The sequence below is a fragment of the Entelurus aequoreus genome, linkage group LG18 (assembly GCF_033978785.1).
Source record: "Entelurus aequoreus isolate RoL-2023_Sb linkage group LG18, RoL_Eaeq_v1.1, whole genome shotgun sequence".
Taxonomy (NCBI): domain Eukaryota; kingdom Metazoa; phylum Chordata; class Actinopteri; order Syngnathiformes; family Syngnathidae; genus Entelurus; species Entelurus aequoreus.
In genome coordinates, this window is record NC_084748.1 from 16,602,227 (window position 1) to 16,622,686 (window position 20,460).

General features: G+C 36.5%; 1 protein-coding gene across 10 annotated transcripts in view; it reads right to left on the reverse strand.

Annotated features, from left to right (window-relative positions):
* sorbs2a (sorbin and SH3 domain containing 2a) overlaps window positions 1–20,460 on the reverse strand; it is a 173,453-nt gene that overhangs the window by 101,123 nt on the left and 51,870 nt on the right. For 2 of the 10 annotated variants that reach the window (XM_062026654.1, XM_062026650.1), the window contains exon 1: window positions 16,770–16,937. The exons of the other annotated variants lie outside the window; for them this stretch is intronic. The gene's annotated coding sequence lies outside the window, so the exon portion shown is untranslated. Of the gene's footprint in view, window positions 1–16,769; window positions 16,938–20,460 lie in introns of those variants that run through there. 10 annotated transcript variants of the gene reach the window in all.

Consider the following 20,460-nt stretch of genomic DNA (forward strand, 5'->3'; position numbering starts at 1 on the left):
ATAAAAACATCTCCTATTGAGGGTATTTGACTAGTGTTTTTGCAGTAGATTCATAAAAACATTTCCTATTGAGGGTATTTGACCAACGTTTTTGCAGTAGATTCATAAAAACATCTCCTATGAGGGTATTTGACTAGTGTTTTTGCAGTACATTTATAACAACATCTCCTATGAGGGTATTTGACTAGTGTTTTTGCAATAAATTCATAAAAACATCTCCTATTGAGGGTATTTGACTAGCGTTTTTGCAGTAGATCCATAAAAACATCTCCTATTGAGGGTATTTGACTAGTGTTTTTGCAGTAGATTCATAAAAACATCTCCTATTGAGGGCATTTGACTAGTGTTTTTGCAGTAGATTCATAAAAACATCTCCTATTGAGGGTATTTGACTAGCGTTTTTGCAGTAGATTCATAAAAACATCTCCTATTGAGGGTATTTGACTAGTGTTTTTGCAGTAGATTCATAAAAACATCTCCTATTGAGGGTATTTGACCAGCGTTTTTGCAGTAGATTCATAAAAACATCTCCTATTGAGGGTATTTGACTAGCGTTTTTGCAGTAGATTCATAAAAACATCTCCTATTGAGGGTATTTGACTAGTGTTTTTGCAGTAGATTTATAAAAACATCTCCTATTGAGGGTATTTGACTAGCGTTTTTGCAGTAGATTCATAAAAACATCTCCTATTGAGGGTATTTGACTAGTGTTTTTGCAATAAATTCATAAAAACATCTCCTATTGAGGGCATTTGACTAGTGTTTTTGCAGTAGATTCATAAAAACATCTCCTATGAGGGTATTTGACTAGTGTTTTTGCAATAAATTCATAAAAACATCTCCTATTGAGGGTATTTGACTAGCGTTTTTGCAGTAGATTCATAAAAACATCTCCTATTGAGGGTATTTGACTAGCGTTTTTGCAGTAGATTCATAAAAACATCTCCTATTGAGGGTATTTGACCAGCGTTTTTGCAGTAGATTCATAAAAACATCTCCTATTGAGGGTATTTGCCTAGCGTTTTTTAGTAGATTCATAAAAACATCTCCTATTGAGGGTATTTGACTAGTGTTTTTGCAGTAGATTCATAAAAACATCTCCTATTGAGGGTATTTGACCAGCATTTTTGCAGTAGATTCACAGAAACATCTCCTATGAGGGTATTTGACTAGTGTTTTTGCAATAAATTCATAAAAACATCTCCTATTGAGGGTATTTGACTAGCGTTTTTGCAGTAGATTCATAAAAACATCTCCTATTGAGGGTATTTGACTAGCGTTTTTGCAGTAGATTCATAAAAACATCTCCTATTGAGGGTATTTGACTAGTGTTTTTGCAATAAATTCATAAAAACATCTCCTATTGAGGGTATTTGACTAACGTTTTTGCAGTAGATTCATAAAAACATCTCCTATTGAGGGTATTTGACTAGCGTTTTTGCAGTAGATTCATAAAAACATCTCCTATTGAGGGTATTTGACTAGCGTTTTTGCAGTAGATTCATAAAAATATCTCCTATTGAGGGCATTTGACTAGTGTTTTTGCAGTAGATTCATAAAAACATCTCCTATTGAGGGTATTTGACTAGCGTTTTTGCAGTAGATTCATAAAAACATCTCCTATTGAGGGTATTTGACTAGTGTTTTTGCAGTAGATTCATAAAAACATCTCCTATTGAGGGTATTTGACTAGTGTTTTTGCAGTAGATTTATAAAAACATCTCCTATTGAGGGTATTTGACTAGCGTTTTTGCAGTAGATTCATAAAAACATCTCCTATTGAGGGTATTTGACTAGTGTTTTTGCAATAAATTCATAAAAACATCTCCTATTGAGGGCATTTGACTAGTGTTTTTGCAGTAGATTCATAAAAACATCTCCTAAGAGGGTATTTGACTAGTGTTTTTGCAATAAATTCATAAAAACATCTCCTATTGAGGGTATTTGACTAGCGTTTTTGCAGTAGATTCATAAAAACATCTCCTATTGAGGGTATTTGACTAGCGTTTTTGCAGTAGATTCATAAAAACATCTCCTATTGAGGGTATTTGACCAGCGTTTTTGCAGTAGATTCATAAAAACATCTCCTATTGAGGGTATTTGCCTAGCGTTTTTTAGTAGATTCATAAAAACATCTCCTATTGAGGGTATTTGACTAGTGTTTTTGCAGTAGATTCATAAAAACATCTCCTATTGAGGGTATTTGACCAGCATTTTTGCAGTAGATTCATAAAAACATCTCCTATGAGGGTATTTGACTAGTGTTTTTGCAATAAATTCATAAAAACATCTCCTATTGAGGGTATTTGACTAGCGTTTTTGCAGTAGATTCATAAAAACATCTCCTATTGAGGGTATTTGACTAGCGTTTTTGCAGTAGATTCATAAAAACATCTCCTATTGAGGGTATTTGACTAGTGTTTTTGCAATAAATTCATAAAAACATCTCCTATTGAGGGTATTTGACTAACGTTTTTGCAGTAGATTCATAAAAACATCTCCTATTGAGGGTATTTGACTAGCGTTTTTGCAGTAGATTCATAAAAACATCTCCTATTGAGGGTATTTGACTAGTGTTTTTGCAATAAATTCATAAAAACATCTCCTATTGAGGGTATTTGACTAGTGTTTTTGCAATAAATTCATAAAAACATCTCCTATTGAGGGTATTTGACTAACGTTTTTGCAGTAGATTCATAAAAACATCTCCTATTGAGGGTATTTGACTAGCGTTTTTGCAGTAGATTCATAAAAACATCTCCTATTGAGGGTATTTGACTAGTGTTTTTGCAATAAATTCATAAAAACATCTCCTATTGAGGGTATTTGACTAACGTTTTTGCAGTAGATCCATAAAAACATCTCCTATTGAGGGTATTTGACTAGTGTTTTTGCAGTAGATTCATAAAAACATCTCCTATTGAGGGCATTTGACTAGTGTTTTTGCAATAGATTCATAAAAACATCTCCTATTGAGGGTATTTGACTAGCGTTTTTGCAGTAGATTCATAAAAACATCTCCTATTGAGGGTATTTGACTAGTGTTTTTGCAGTAGATTCATAAAAACATCTCCTATTGAGGGCATTTGACTAGTGTTTTTGCAATAGATTCATAAAAACATCTCCTATTGAGGGTATTTGACTAGCGTTTTTGCAGTAGATCCATAAAAACAGTAGATAATTCCTGTCCTATAAAGGATCTTCACTCGCGTTATCGCAGTAGTTCCTTAAAAACAGCAGTGAGGGCATTTGACTAGTGTTTTTGCAATAGATTCATAAAAACATCTCCTATTGAGGGTATTTGACTAGCGTTTTTGCAGCAGATCCATAAAAACAGTAGATAATTCCTGTCCTATAAAGGATCTTCACTCGCGTTATCGCAGTAGTTCCTTAAAAACAGCAGTGCGCTTCGGTCCTATGAGGATTTGAAATTAGCGTTTTTACAGTAGATTCTAAACAACAGTAGAGAATTCTGATAATATACAGGATCTTTAACTAGAATTTTTTGCAGTATATTTAGGAAAAAAAGCAGGAAATTAATGTCATATACTGTAGAGGAGCTTTTATAATTTTTTTTTTACAATAGATCATTAAAAACCGCCCAGCATTCCTTGACTATAAAGGATCTTTGACTTGCGTTTTTGCAGTAGATCCTTAAAAACAGCAGGGCGCTTCTGTCCTATGAGGATTTGAAATTAACGTTTTTACAGTAGATTCTAAACAACAGTTGAGAATTCTGGCAATATACAGGATCTTTAACTAGAGATTTTTGCAGTAGATTTAGGGAAAAAAGCAGGAAATTAATGTCATGTACAGTAAAGAAGCTTTTTTTTTTAATTTTTACAATAGATTCTTAAAAATAGCACAGCATTCCTTGCCTACAAAGGATCTTTGACTACAGTTTCTGCAGTAGATTTTGTAAAAAAGAACGACGAAAAAAGAAAGAGAATAATATTTTAGCTTTTTGCATTAGATTTTTAAAAATAGCTGACATTTCCTGTTGTATAGAGGATCTTTGACTGGGTCTTTTGCAATAGATATATAAAAACAACATAATCTCCTATTGAGGGTCTTTGACTAGCGTTTTTGCAGTAGATTCATAAAAACAGTAGATCATTTCTGTCGATTAGAGGATCTTTGACTCGCGTTATCGCAGTAGTTCCTTAAAAACAGCAGTGCGCTTCTGTCCTATTAGGGTTTTAAATTAACGTTTTTACAGTAGATTCTAAGCAACAGTAGAGAATTCTGGTGATATACAGGATCTTTAACTAGAGTTGTTTGCAGTAGATTTAGGAAAAAAAGCAAGAAATTAATGTCATATACAGTAGAGGAGATTTTTTAAAACATTTTTACAATAGATTCTTAAAAATAGCACAGTATTCCTTGCCCATAAAGGATCTTTGACTAGAGTTTCTGCAGTAGATTTTGGAAAAAAGAACAGCATGTTGCTGTCAAGAAGAGAATATTATTTTAGCTTTTCGCATTAGATTCTTAAAAATAGCTGACAATTTGTGTTGTATAGAGGATCTTTGACTGGGTTTTTTGCAATAGATATATAAAAACAACATAATCTCCTATAGAGGGTCTTTGAATAGCGTTTTTGCAGTAGATTCATAAAAACAGTAGATCATTTCTGTCGATTAGAGGATCTTTGACTCGCGTTATCGCAGTAGTTCCTTAAAAACAGCAGTTTTTAAGGAACCTATGAGGATATGAAATTAACGTTTTTACAATAGATTCTAAGCAACTGTAGAGAATTCTGGTGATATACAGGATCTTTAACTAGAGTTGTTTGCAGTAGATTTGGGGGAACAAAAGTAGGAAATTAATGTAATATACAGTAGAGAAGCTTTTTTAACATTTTTACAATAATTTATGCACTGGCATTTTGGCAGTAGAGTCTGAAAACCACCGACATAAAGAGGATCTTTGATTAGGGTTTTTGCAATACATTCGTAAAAACAGCAAGGGAATGTACTGTTCCTGTCATATATAGGATCTTTGTTTATTTTTGGCAGCAGATTCTTAAAAACATAAGTACATTTCTCTTACATTTCGGAACTTTTACTGGCGTTTTGGCAGATTCTCTAAAAGAGCAAGATATAGAGGATCTTTAAATTGGCGTTTTTACAATAAACTATTAAAATTAGCAACGCATTCGTGTCAAATAGACAATTTTGGATCAGTGATTTTACAGTAGACTCTTTAAAACAGCAAGGGAACACCTGTTATATAGAGAGGTTCTTTGACTTGCATTTTTCTGCAGGAGATTCTCAAAAACATAAGTCAATTCTTCTTACATTTAGGAACTTTTATTGGCATTTTTGCAATAGATTCTGAAAAAAAGCAACATATACAGGATCTTTGACTTGGGCTTTTGCAATAAATATAAATGCAATAGATACATAAATAATCACTGCTTCTTCCTACTCCTTTTCAAACTTGTTGAAAAGAGAAATTGGAAATTGTGATGTACCAAGTTGTAACTGTATGCATGTTCGAAATAAACCCAAACCATAGTTTCTTAAAAATAGCAACGCATTCGTTTCAAATAGACAAATTTGGTTCAGTATTTTTTACTGTAGATTCTTAAAAAACAGCAAAGCATTTGTGTCAAATTGAGAATTTTTGGTCAATAATTTTTGGAGTATATTTTTAAAAATATAAGAAATTCCTCTTACATTTACCGGTAGGCATTTTCACTGGCATTTTTGCAATAGAGTCTGAAAAACAGCAACATACAGAATATCTTTAACTAGGGTTTTTGCAATAGATTCTTTAAAAAGAGCAAGGGAATACCTGATCAAAGACGATCTTTGACTTGTGTTTTGTGTTGCATTAGATTCTTAAAAACAAAAGTGCATTTCTCTTGATATTGGCATTTTTGCAGTGTATTTGGAAAAACAGCAACATATAGAGGATCTTTGACTAGAGTTTTTACAATAGATTCTTAAAAATAGCAATACATTGATGTCAAGTTGACAATTTTTGACCAGCGTTTTTGCAGTACTGTAGATTTTTTTTCTTTAAATGTAGAGAATTCCTGTCACATTTCACTCGCATTTTGCAGTACATTTTGAAAAACAGCAACATATAGAAGATCTTTGACTAGGGTTTTCGCAACAGATTATTGAAAACAGCAATGCATTTGTCAAATAGACAATTTTGGATCAGTGTTTTTGCAGTAGATTCTTAAAAACATAAGTACATCTCTCTTACATTTAGGATCTTTCACTAGCGTTTTGCAGTAGATTCTGAAAAGCCGCAACACAGAGGATCTTTGACCAGGGTTTTTGCAATGGATTCTTAAGAACAGCAACACATTTGTGTCAAATAGACAAGTTTTGATCAGTGCTTTTGCAGTAGATTCTTTTAAAGACGCAGGGAATTCCTGTCACATTTAGAATCTTTCACTCAGTATTTTCAGTAGCTTCTGAAGGACAGCAACATATAGAAGGTCTTTGACTAGGGTTTTCGCAACAGATTGTTAAAAACAGCAATGCATTTGTCAAATAGACAATTTGGAATCAGTGTTTTTGCGGTAGATTCTTTAAAACAATGCAGGGAATTCCTGTCACATTTAGGATCTTTCACTAGCACTTTGCAGTAGATTCTGAAAAACAGCAACACATCGAGGATCTTTGATTGGGGTTTCTGCAATGGATTCTTAAGAACAGCAACACATTTGTGTCAAATAGACAAGTTTTGATCATTGCTTTTGCGGTAGATTATTTTAAAGACGCAGGGAATTCCGGTCCCATTTACAATCTTACACTCAGTATTTTCAGTAGATTCTGAAGAACAGCACCATATAGAGGATCTTTGATTAGGGTTTTTTGCAGTAGATGCTTAAAAAACTACAGAGTATTACAGGAGAGAGTACTATTTTTGACAAGGATTAACTGTTACATGAAGGTTCTTTGTCTTTTTTGAAGACTATTGATATTTGTGACTACCACTTGTCAAAGTGAGTGTTTTTTGAGTACTTTGCTATTGAGGAAATCGAGTAGTTTGTTCCAACAAGAACTGGCATCACTTTTGCACTTCTAGCTCAGATCTTCCGTCAATCATCGCTTCCGTTTGCCAGGACACAATCTTTCTCCTGAAGAACTTTGGTCGTTTGAGACGACGCAGACATAAACAACATATTCCCAATAACAGTTTGTCACTGGAAGCGTGGCTATAAGCCAGCGCCTATCAGCCAGCGGGCCCGCCGCCCGCATAGTCCGGATTCCGCAGGTACCGGCGTTAAGTGTCGGGCACGGAGATAAGAGCAACTTGATTAGCAGGGGCTGCTATATTTACTGCTGTTAGATAAGAGCCGCTTACCCTCTAAGGTTGTCTAGGGCAGTGGGTCTCAAACTGCGCCGCGTGTACCACTAGTGGCACGCGGCCTCCATCTAGTGGTACACCAAAGAACCACTTGATGAAAGGACAGAGTTTTGTTTTCCCATCTTCAAAAACAGTGTTACTATTCAAACGGTGTGTAACGTTACAGAGCTTTTGTTGAGCGGGGAAAGGAGAGACCGTGAAATTCCTAACAACAGCAACGCATTCTTGTGAAATAGACAATTTTGGATCAGTGTTTTTACAGTACATTTTTAAAAACAGCACGAGAATACTTGCCATAAAGAGGATATTTGACTTGCGTTTTTTCCCCCAGTAGATTCGTAAAAATACAAGTAAAATTGTCTTACATTTAAGAACTGTTCCTGGCAATTTTTGCATTTTCAAATCGACAATTTCTGACCAGCGTTTTTGCAGAACTGTAGATTTGTATTTAGGATCTTTCACTCGCATTTTGCAGTACATTTTGAAAAACAGCAACATACAGAATGTCTTTAACTAGGGTTTTTGCAGTAGATTCCTAAAAACAGCAACAGATTCTTATGAAATAGATAATTTTGGGTCAGTATTTTTACAGTAGATTTTTAAAAACAGCATGAGAATACTTGCCATAAAGAGGATATTTGACTTGCGTTTTTTTCCCCACTAGATTCTTAAAAATACAAGTACATTTTTCTTACATTTGAGAACTGTTACTAGCATTTTTTGCAGTGTATTCTGAAAAACAGCAACATATATAGAGGATCTTTGACTGGGGTTTTTGAATAGAGTTTTTTTTAAAATAGCAACACATCGACAATTTCCGACCAGCGTTGTTGCAGTACTGTAGATTCTTTAAAAAATGTACAGAATTCCTGTCACATTTAGGATTGTTCACTGGCATTTTTGAGGTACATTTTGAAAAACAGCAACATATAGAGGATTTTTGACTAGGGTTTCGCAACAGATTCTTAAAAAATAGCAATGCATTTGTGCCTAATGGACAGTTTTTGATCAGTGTTTCTGAAGTAGATTCTTTAAAATTTTTTTAGAGAATTCCAGAGTTTTATTTTCCCATCTTCAAAAACAGTGTCACTATTCAAACTGTGTGTAACGTTACAGTATCCAAAAATGTTAAATATGCTCTAACTTGTTTTTAATGAATACTTAGGCCTACTACGCTACTATGGCGGTACTTGGTGAAAAAAGATTGAACATTTCTGGTCTACGGCAAGAGGAAAACATCAAAAATAATTTATCTGCCAGTATCACATATTAATGTCATATACAGTAGAGGAGCTTTTTTAACATTTTTACAATAGGTCCTTAAAAATAGCACATCATTCCTTGACTATAAAGGATCTTTGACTCGCGTTTTTGCAACAGCAGGGCGCTTCTGTCGTATAGGATCTATTTTAGTGATTTTGTGTTCGTGTCATAGAGGATCTTTGACTGGGGTTTTTGCAACACATTCTTAAAAATAGCAAAGCATTTGTGGCATATTGTGAATTTTTGCTCAGTGTTTTTTTTTTTACGGTATATTTTGAATTACTCTTACATGTATGCACTTTCACTGGCATTTTGGCAGTAGAGTCTGAAAAACAGCAACATATAGAGGATCTTTGACTTGCGTTTATTTTTGGCAGCAGATTCTTAAAAACATGAGTACAATTCCAGTGTTTTATTTTCCCATCTTCAAAAACAGTGTTACTATTCAAACTGTGTGTAACGTTACAGTAGCCAAAATTTGTATATATACTCTACCTTGTTTTTAATGAATACTTAGGCCTACTACGCTACTATGGTGGTACTTTATTTTTATGAGGTGGTACTTGGTGAAAAAAGATTCAGAATTTCTGGTCTAGGGCAAGAGGAAAACATCAAAAATAATTGATCTGCCAGTATTGCACATTAATGTCATATACAGTAGCGGAGCTTTTTTTTTTTTTTTTTTACAATAGATCCTTAAAAATAGCACAGCATTCCTTGACTATAAAGGGTCTTTGACTAGCATTTTTGCAGAAGTTCCTTAAAAACAACAGGGCGCTTCTGTCGTATAGGATCTTTTTTTAGTGATTTGGTGTTTGTGTCATATAGAGGACCTTTGACTGGGGTTTTTGCAATACATTCTTAAAAATAGCAAAGCATTTGTGTCATATTGAGAATTTTTTATCAATGTTTTTTACAGTATATTTTGAATTACTCTTACATTTATGCACTATCACTGGCATTTTGGCAGTAGAGTCTGAAAAACAGCAACATATAGAGGATCTTTGACTAGGGTTTTTGCAATAGATTCTTAAAAACAGCAAGGGAATATACCTGTCATATATAGGATCTTTGACTTGCGTTTATTTTTGGCAGCGGATTCTTAAAAACATAAGTACAATTCCAGTGTTTTATTTTCCCATCTTCAAAAACAGTGTTACTATTCAAACTGTGTGTAACGTTACAGTAGCCAAAATTTGTATATATACTCTACCTTGTTTTTAATGAATACTTAGGCCTACTACGCTACTATGGTGGTACTTTATTTTTATGAGGTGGTACTTGGTGAAAAAAGATTCAGAATTTCTGGTCTAGGGCAAGAGGAAAACATCAAAAATAATTGATCTGCCAGTATTGCACATTAATGTCATATACAGTAGCGGAGCTTTTTTTTTTTTTTTTTTTACAATAGATCCTTAAAAATAGCACAGCATTCCTTGACTATAAAGGGTCTTTGACTAGCATTTTTGCAGAAGTTCCTTAAAAACAACAGGGCGCTTCTGTCGTATAGGATCTTTTTTTAGTGATTTGGTGTTTGTGTCATATAGAGGACCTTTGACTGGGGTTTTTGCAATACATTCTTAAAAATAGCAAAGCATTTGTGTCATATTGAGAATTTTTTATCAATGTTTTTTACAGTATATTTTGAATTACTCTTACATTTATGCACTATCACTGGCATTTTGGCAGTAGAGTCTGAAAAACAGCAACATATAGAGGATCTTTGACTAGGGTTTTTGCAATAGATTCTTAAAAACAGCAAGGGAATATACCTGTCATATATAGGATCTTTGACTTGCGTTTATTTTTGGCAGCGGATTCTTAAAAACATAAGTACAATTCCAGTGTTTTATTTTCCCATCTTCAAAAACAGTGTTACTATTCAAACTGTGTGTAACGTTACAGTAGCCAAAATTTGTATATATACTCTACCTTGTTTTTAATGAATACTTAGGCCTACTACGCTACTATGGTGGTACTTTATTTTTATGAGGTGGTACTTGGTGAAAAAAGATTCAGAATTTCTGGTCTAGGGCAAGAGGAAAACATCAAAAATAATTGATCTGCCAGTATTGCACATTAATGTCATATACAGTAGCGGAGCTTTTTTTTTTTTTTTTTTTACAATAGATCCTTAAAAATAGCACAGCATTCCTTGACTATAAAGGGTCCTTGACTAGCATTTTTGCAGAAGTTCCTTAAAAACAACAGGGCGCTTCTGTCGTATAGGATCTTTTTTTAGTGATTTGGTGTTTGTGTCATATAGAGGACCTTTGACTGGGGTTTTTGCAATACATTCTTAAAAATAGCAAAGCATTTGTGTCATATTGAGAATTTTTTATCAATGTTTTTTACAGTATATTTTGAATTACTCTTACATTTATGCACTATCACTGGCATTTTGGCAGTAGAGTCTGAAAAACAGCAACATATAGAGGATCTTTGACTAGGGTTTTTGCAATAGATTCTTAAAAACAGCAAGGGAATATACCTGTCATATATAGGATCTTTGACTTGCGTTTATTTTTGGCAGCAGATTCTTAAAAACATGAGTACAATTCCAGTGTTTTATTTTCCCATCTTCAAAAACAGTGTTACTATTCAAACTGTGTGCAACGTTACAGTAGTCAAAAATGTTAAATATACTCTAACTTGTTTTTAATTAATACTTAGGCCTACTACGCTACTATGGTGGTACTTGGTTTTTTTATGAGGTGGTAGTTGGTGAAAAAAGATTGAGAATTTCTGGTCTAGGGCAAGAGGGAAACATCAAAAATAATGTATCTGCCAGTATCACACATTAATGTCATATACAGAAGAGGAGCTTTTTAGATCCTTAAAAATAGCACAACATTCCTTGACTATAAGAGGAAAACATTAAAAAAAAATGTATCTGCCAATATCACACATTCCCACACAATCAATCAATCAATCCCACAAGCAAGAGTTGTCATAGTCTGTACACAAATTAGACAAAGAGGAACGAGGAAGCACAGCTCCTGAACGTTCAACTCTTTGCACAACCATGCACAAAGATGTGCTTGCAGGATGATACAGGCCGAGAATTACTACACGTTTTTAAGAGAGGAGAAGTAAGTTTGCACGGAGGCAAAGCCCGGTGCAGTGCGATGCGAACGCACCGACAGTGGGGACCAACCCTCCGAGCGAGCGCCCAAGCGGGGGGTCAAGGCGACATTCCTCCACACCTGCAGGACGGATGGATGATGAGTTGAGCTTTTGTTGAGCGGGGAAAGGAGAGACCATGAAAAGCTCTTGCAACCGGAGACATGTCGCATAGGACAGAGGGCGGTCGGGATTCAGAAGTCCGTGGCCACAATGTATCCCAGTGGGCATCCCGCAGTTGTTTATGGGACCACCGTAAAAGCTGTGGCCTAAGTGTTTATTGAGCTGAGGCGATAATGATAACAAGAGAGAGGCTGGGACTCATGTTTTCCATTAGAATAATGAAAAGTGACCACGTGGTCTTTTACAGGGCTGGGCGATAACACAACATCAGTATACATCCCAATAGACACGTAATAAATATCAATAAAAAATGCAATCGATAAAACTTTAAATTTTTATTTTTTTCTTGTTCGTCGGACAAAAGCGGAAGTTGCAAAGCAAGGTTGGTTGCACGAACAAAGGCACTCGCTCTCTGGTAACCGAGCAACGCAGGAAGTGGGAGTGACACGCTAACAGCCAATCAGGTAACAGCATCAATTATCAAGTTTGGTTGCGCAGTCTTGTTGTCTGGCGGTTGATTATTTGCATGGAGTGAGAAGGGAAAGTAAAAATTAAGAAATTGTGGATAAAAGAGGAAAAGTCACCTGGACAGTATAGCAGTTTTTTGGATTTATTCAGGACCGTAGTCAGACCAATGTGGTCTGTAAATGATGCAAGGGGCTCGTCCCCACCAAGACCGGTAATACCACACCACCTCAGCCGCGCTCACCCTTTAGAGCACAGCCGTAACTTCCTGGCACTAAACCTGCAGAAAATAGTTCTTCTCAGGTTTCTCTTTGTTTACATTTTCCCACTTTGCACTATTTTCTTATACTTCATTAAGCATTTCTTACATATTCCTTATTTTTGCACCTTCATTTTAAGAAGCTATTGTTGAGTGTTCAATGTGATTTTACAATTGTGTTTACATTGTTTGAGTGTTTTTCATGCTTGTGTTGATATTTCCTGTATTTCCTTGATAACTGAGGGGACAATAATCCGAGGACGGTTACATTTGAAATAAAAATGTTTGCAGAGATTTTTCTTCTGCTCCTTATTTTTGATAAGTCATAAAAAATATCAATGATTATCGATCTTGACCGATATGAAACACTTACATCGTGATACAGTTTTCAGCCATATTGCCCAGGGCTATAACAAAGCAGCAACACAACCAGTGTTGTAACAGCAGATAGAAGAAACTGCTCAGTCAGCATTAATGACCACACTACTTCGACACCAACAGCCGATTGGCAACATTAGGGCTAGATAACAATACCAGTGTTTCCCACACATTCATTTATTTGTGGCGGCCCGCCACGAAAGAATCACGTCCGCCACAAATAAATAAAAGAATAAAAAATACAAAACAAATATTATTTTTTTTGTCCTGTCCAGCTTCTCAGGCAAATCATATAGTTGATGTAGATGCCCATATAGGCTGTTCAGATTTACTTTACAAAAGAGAAGTGTAGGATACTTCTCTCGTTGCCTTATTTGTATTTGACCACTACTGTTTTCTGTTTATTTGTTACTGACTGTGGCAGGACACCTCTGCCTTTGTTTCACTTTATGTTGCTGGTAAATAATATGGTTGTAGTAGTAGGCTAAAGTTAAATTATTTAGTATGCACTAATTAAAGGGGCAGAGCTTTAAGAGACATTTTAGCTTTTATATTTTATAAGATATATTGTTTGTAAGAACCACAATTAATAAATATATTTCAGTGAATAACTTATTGTTCAAATCTGTATATAAATATGTACATAAAGTGTTGTAATTATATTGTAAAATGGATGGATGGATGGACGTTTAAAACAAAACTGTTATTATTAATTAGTAAGTATACATTTTTTGAGCCTTTTTAGAGAAAATCATATCATTGTAAGTAAATTATGCAAATTAATCGATGATGTCATTGTGACCACGCCCATAGCAACGCCCCCACCGCCACAGGTATCTTGGCAGTTTATAGGAAACACTGAATACACATTACAGACAGTCATCATACAGTACTTTGTCGGCAGCAACTGCCATCTTGTGGAGTTAATTAGAAATATGCCAGGAGGTTGCCTACAGCCAATGTGATTTAGACCTAAATGTGAAAACTCATTACACATAAGTTGTGATTCATTTTCATTTTTTTTTATATAACTAGGTATAAAACTCATTGAGATTACAATCTCTTTTGATAGAGCGACCTGGCCAATAGGGCAGCAAAAACAGGTTTCATAAATAAATAGTTCAACAAAAACAGGTTTCATAAATAAATAGTTCAACAAAAACAGGTTTCATGAATAAATAGTTCAACAAAGACAGGAGCAGTCATATACTAGTTAAAAGTAAAAATTACTTACAACATAAACATAAAAAACACACAACAGCTAAAAAATAAAATGTTTCAATTAAAACAATTAAAAAACAAGTACAATGCCCAATAGAAACAGCTTCTACATCCTTTTAAATAGGCTGAAATTCCCCCAAAGTGTTCAGTTCAGGTAGCCTTTGATCCTTTTGTAATTCATTCCGTAACCACAGAGCAGCAAATCTGAAGCTTTTTTGTTACTGAGACTTGTGTTGGCTCTAGGAACCAACGCGCCAAAGATGTCAGATGACTTTAAACTGTAGTGACTGGATGCTCTACACATAAAATAACATAAATAAGGGGGAACCAGACCAAGTGATTTATATAAAAAAAACATATTTCGAGAAAAACTGCGAACTGACAAGGATGGCCAGTTTGCTTTTGCATACAAAGTGCAATGGTGGACAAGGTTGCCACAACTAGTAATAAAATGCAAGGCAGTTATACTGTATATGGTTTCCAGTTTTTTCAAATAAATGTCAGGTGCATTCATAAAAAGTAAATCTCCATAACCTAGCAAAGTAGAGATGTCCGATAATATCGGACTGCCGATAAATGCTTTTAAATGTAATATCGGAAATTATCGGCATCGGTTTCAAAAAGTAAAATTTCTGACTTTTTTAAATGCCGCTGTACGGAGTGGAACACGGACGTAGGGAGAAGTACAGAGCGGCAATAAACCTTAAAGGCACTGCCTTTGCATGCCGGCCCAATCACATAATATCTATTCACACTTTTCACACACACAAGTGAATGCAAGACATACTTGGTCAACAGCCATACAGGTCACACTGAGGGTGGCCGTATAAACAACTTTAACACTGTTACAAATATGCGACACACTGTGAACCCACACCAAACAAGAATGACAAACACATTTCGGGAGAACATCCGCACCGTAACACAACATAAACACAACAGAACAAATACCCAGAACCCCTTGCAGCACTAACTCTTCCGGGACGCTACAATATACACCCCCCGCTACCCCCTACTCCCCCCCCACCTCAACCCCACCCCCCCAACCTCCTCATGTTCTCTCAGGGAGAGCATGTCCCAAATTCCAAGCTGCTGTTTTGAGGCATGTTAAAAAAAATAATGCACTTTGTGACTTCAATAATAAATATGGCAGTGCCATGTTGGCATTTTTTTCCATAACTTGAGTTGATTTATTTTGGAAAACCTTGTTACATTGTTGAATGCATCCAGCGGGGCATCACAACAAAGTTAGGCATAATAATGTGTTAATTCCACAACTGTATATATCGGTATCGGTTGATATCGGAATCGGTAATTAAGAGTTGGACAATATCGGAATATCGGATATCGGCAAAAAAGCCATTATCGGACATCTCTAATAAAAAGCAAATGTCCATAATCTAGCAAAGGCATAAAGGTGGTCAGAATCAAGCATTTCCACCAATTCTTTCTATAAGTGATTTAAAAGACAAGTACTTATATGTCGTGACCTTTTCAAGTTCAACTTCACAAGCAGATGATATTTTTGGAATGTTCAATGGCAGTCGTTTGCCATTTGAAAATAACATCACCTTAGATTTCTCTGCCTTTAGCGCTAGTCTCAGCTGAGTCGGCTGGGACTGAACAACATCAAAAGCAGACTGCAAGAGCTCAAAGGTTTACAGAAGTTCAACCTTTTTAAAACTGGAATATAGATTTGGCGTGCATGAGAAAGTTGCAAGGAAAACATAGGGTTTTTGACCATATGCTTGTTTATGAACACAATAAACAAGGCTCAGTAGCATTATTACATTTCTATGAAACACAAGGAGTGATACTGTAACCCTAATGTGTATGTCACTTTACGAAAAATAAACGTGACATATGCAATTGTTTTATTTGACTGTCAAGCGCCAAATTATGTCTCTCCGCTCACAAGTGACAGCTCGTACTAAAATAAGTAGTGGCGTGCCGGTATTGGATCATCGACTTAAATGGAACCAAGAAAACGGAACGCTTCTGAACTGAGGGATAATTTTGATCCTTAAGTACCAGATAAGGTAGTTTGTTAACTAATTGTATTTGCAGGTCAAATGTTATCCAGCCTGTGGCACCATTATGAAACACCAGCACGGTATCAGTGCAGTGTCAATGCAGCCTGTGAGTGTGCCACACGCTCACTCATTTGCCCATCACTCCCTATAGGAGACTCTGCAATTAAATATACAGGCAATAATTACAGTGTAATGTTAACATAAGCTTCACAAGAAAACGGTACGGTTCCAAAAATATTTTTTATGGCCCATGACGACATCACAAACATCTGGTATAAATAAAATGATATACATATGATTTTAATGTAATTTTTTCTTTATCACTACTTTTGTGTAACCGCAACAAAGGAGCTCTTATACACCATAAAACCTTTCAATCGTGCAAATTGCAATCAAAGCTTATTTTCCTATTTGAAATGTCTCCTGTGTTGTCTTACTAATTAGTTACTGATTGACTCCAACCCAGAAGCCTGGCTATTGTTTGCCACATTTAACCCAAAAGGATGACCCCCCCCCAAACCCCCCCAGGCAGCAAGGTGCAGGTGCCACATTCCGTCAAGATGAACTCTTACCGTCATAAAACCCCCAAAAAGACGTTGTTTTTTTTTTTAGGAAAGATGAGCCGCGATCCGCCCAGTTGTCTTTTGTGTTCTGTTTCAAAATGTTAACTTCCCCAGTCTTCTTCCAGAGACTCCCCTCCTGGCCGGCCCGTATTCCGACATGCGCCTAAAGCCTGGGAAGTACTGGGACCACGGGAGAAAGTCATGAGCGAGCGGGAGAGAGAGAGAGTGAGAGAGAGAGAGAGTTCCCTGTTTGGGTGATCAGATCTGCTATTTACAGACTGAGGCATGCTGGTCTATGACACTGGAAAGTTACCCCCCACTGCAGTGTGGACGGACGGGAGGGGGAGCTAAGTGACAGAACTGACTCTCTCCATTTTATCAGTTTATATTTTGTTTTAATACATACAGTACATATACAAAGCTGACTTGCAGACAGAACGCAGTCAGAATTTTTTTTGTTTTAATAGCCAGAAGTAGGGATGAGCTAGGGCTGAGCGATATATCGAATATACTCGATATATCGTGGGTTTGTCTGTGCGATGTAGGAAATGACTATTTCGTGAGTATTCGAGTATACGTTCTCAGGCAGTTGCTTTTAGTTGCGAGCATTACACTACAGCAGTGGTTCTTAACCTTGTTGGAGGTACTGAACCCCACCAGTTTCATATGCGCTTTCACCGAACCCTTCTTTAGTGAAAAATAAAATGTTTTTTTTTCTTAATTTAAATTTAACTTATAAATATTTATCATGAAATGATGTTATTATATTAAAGAAATACTAATACAGATATATGTTACAAACAGAAAGTTACAAGAATGTACACATGATCCCATGTTTACATCTCATTGTGCAACATGTGAATGTTTTAGTGGGAACTAAATGCGATATCGGAAAGGGGTACAAATTATTTCCAAAGCAGGACCCCTCACCCAGACATACAATACTAGTACACAGCTCATGAAAAACTATATTTTTTGTTAGTCATTTGATTATAATAATAAAATATTTAACTTGGTATTTAGCCAAGTTTGGGACAGGTGCGCTGCTGGTGTGGCCACAGTGTGCACATCTAAGTTAAAGTACCAATGATTGTCACACAATAGGTGTGGTGAAATTTGTCCTCTGCATTTGACCCATCCCCTTGTTCACCCCCTGGGAAGTGAGGGGAGCAGTTAGCAGCAACGGTGCCGCGCCCGGGAATCATTTTTGGTGATTTAACCCCCAATTCCAACCCTTGATGCTGAGTGCCAAGCAGGGAGGTAATGGTAATGGGTCCCATTTTTATAGTCTTTGGTATGACTCGGCCGGGGTTTGAACTCACAACCTACCGATCTCAGGGCGGACACTCTAACCACTGGGCCACTGAGTAGGTCCATGCATATGGAAAATTAGAGGGAAATTGTTTGGGGGTATCCATAATACGCCGATAGGGAGAAGTTTTTATTTACACGATGAGTCGGGTGTGTCCTGACCTCCGCCGAACCCCTGAGGCCGACTCGCCGAACCCCTAGGGTTCGATCGAACCCAGGTTAAGAACCACTGCACTACAGGCTGTTCTCACTCTTTCTTGTCTCTCCTTCTCACAGAGAGATAAAACAAGCGCACCTTCTTACATACGTCATATAGTGTTACGTCATACGCCCTCGCCGAGCAGAGAGGAATGTACCATAGGTAACGTTAGCTGTGGCAGGTGGTGCAAGCGGAGCAGTGCGAGTGGTACTACGAGAGAGAGAAGGTGTGAATCTGGTAACAAATGGAGGAAGAATTAACTCCCTAGAAAAACAGCACGGGGTCCATCGTCTGGCGGTGGTTTGGCTTCAAGCGGAAAGATGTTGAACAGACAACCGTAATATGTCAAGTATGCGGCAAAAGCGTTGCTACAAAAAGTAGCAGCAGTACTAATTTGTAGCATCATTTGAAAAGTCACCCACTAGAGAATGAAGAGTGCTTGAAACTCCGCATGTCAACATCTTCGGCCGGTGCCACACCCAACAAAATACAGAAGCAACCAGCACTGACCCAATTGAGCCTGGCGTCTTCCATTTCCACATCAACACCGTATGAAAAAAATAGTCAACAACAGAAGGAGATAACGTCCGCAGGAACCTACCACATAGCGAAGGACATTAACAATTTGATTTCCTATTATGCAGCTCATTTTTATTTTACAGTTTTTGAAATATCTTGTGTGACATCATGCACAAAAGTGCACTTTACTTGTTTTAAAATATTGTAGTGGCGTTCTGTACAAAAAGTGCTATTTTAATTTAGTGTTGTTTTGATAAGTCATCTTAGTGACATCATGCACAAAAGTGCACTCATAGCTTGTTTTAAAACGTGTCTGACAATCTTGCACTTTCTGTTTTGAAATGACATGAATGTTTGTGCCACTGCTTAATAACTGTTTAATAAATACAGTTTTGGTCAATTGACTTAGTTGTGATTTCCCTCTCTGCATGAAAGTTTAAAATGAGCATATATTAATGTAGTATGAACAAGAATATTTTAATGTAGACACATAGAATCATCATACTGCTGTGATTATATGCATCAGGTGTTAATTCAAGGCTAAGGCACGAGGGATTGGAACCGCACAGTAAGTGCTTTGTGCACACGGCAAACCGGGATCTAGCAAATCTTTACTTCAACTTTTATCATTTTAATTTTTACCTGTGGAAATAGGTTCAAAGCTAATGGGTTGTAGGTCATGTTAATCTCGTCAACCCAATATCGGGTATCGTCTCGTAAGATGAATGTATTGTCACACTTACACAACCTAACATGACTGATTTAGTCACATGGTTTACTTAAAATTAGAGATTTATGCTTTAAAATGTAATATCGGAAATTATCGTATCGGTTTCAAAAAGTAAAATGTATAACTTTTTAAAACGCCGCTGTACGGAGTGGTACACGGACGTAGGGAGAAGTACAGAGCGCCAATAAACCTTAAAGGCACTGCCTTTGCGTGCCGGCCCAAACACATAATATCTACGCCTTTTCACACACACAAGTGAATGCAAGGCAAACTTGGTCAACAGCCATACAGGTCACACTGAGGGTGGCCGTATAAACAACTTTAACACTGTTACAAATATGCGCCACACTGTGAAACCACACCAAACCACAATGACAAACACATTTCGGGAGAACATCCGCACCGTAACACAACATAAACACAACAGAACAAATACCCAGAACCCCTTGCAGCACTAACTCCTCCGGGATGCTACAATATACACCCCCCGCAACCCCCAACCCCGCCCACCTCAACCTCCTTATGCTCTCTCAGAGAGAGCATGTCCCAAATTCCAAGCTGCTGTTTTGAGGCATGTTAAAAAAAAAAAAGCACTTTGTGACTTCAATAATAAATATGGCAGTGCCATGTTGGCATTTTTTTTCCATAACTTGAGTTGATTTATTTTGGAAAACCTTGTTACATTGTTTAATGCATCCAGCGGGGCATCACAACAAAATTAGGCATAATAATGTGTTAATTCCACGACTGTATATATCAGTATCGGTTGATATCGGAATCGGTAATTAAGAGTTGGACAATATCGGAATATCGGATATCGGCAAAAAAGCCATTATCGGACATCTCTACCTAAAATATTAAAATTTGCATTTCAACTTAAAAAATTGTTTCTTTATTGTTTTCATGCTGCTGGTCCACCCATTACGTCATCTGACCACCTC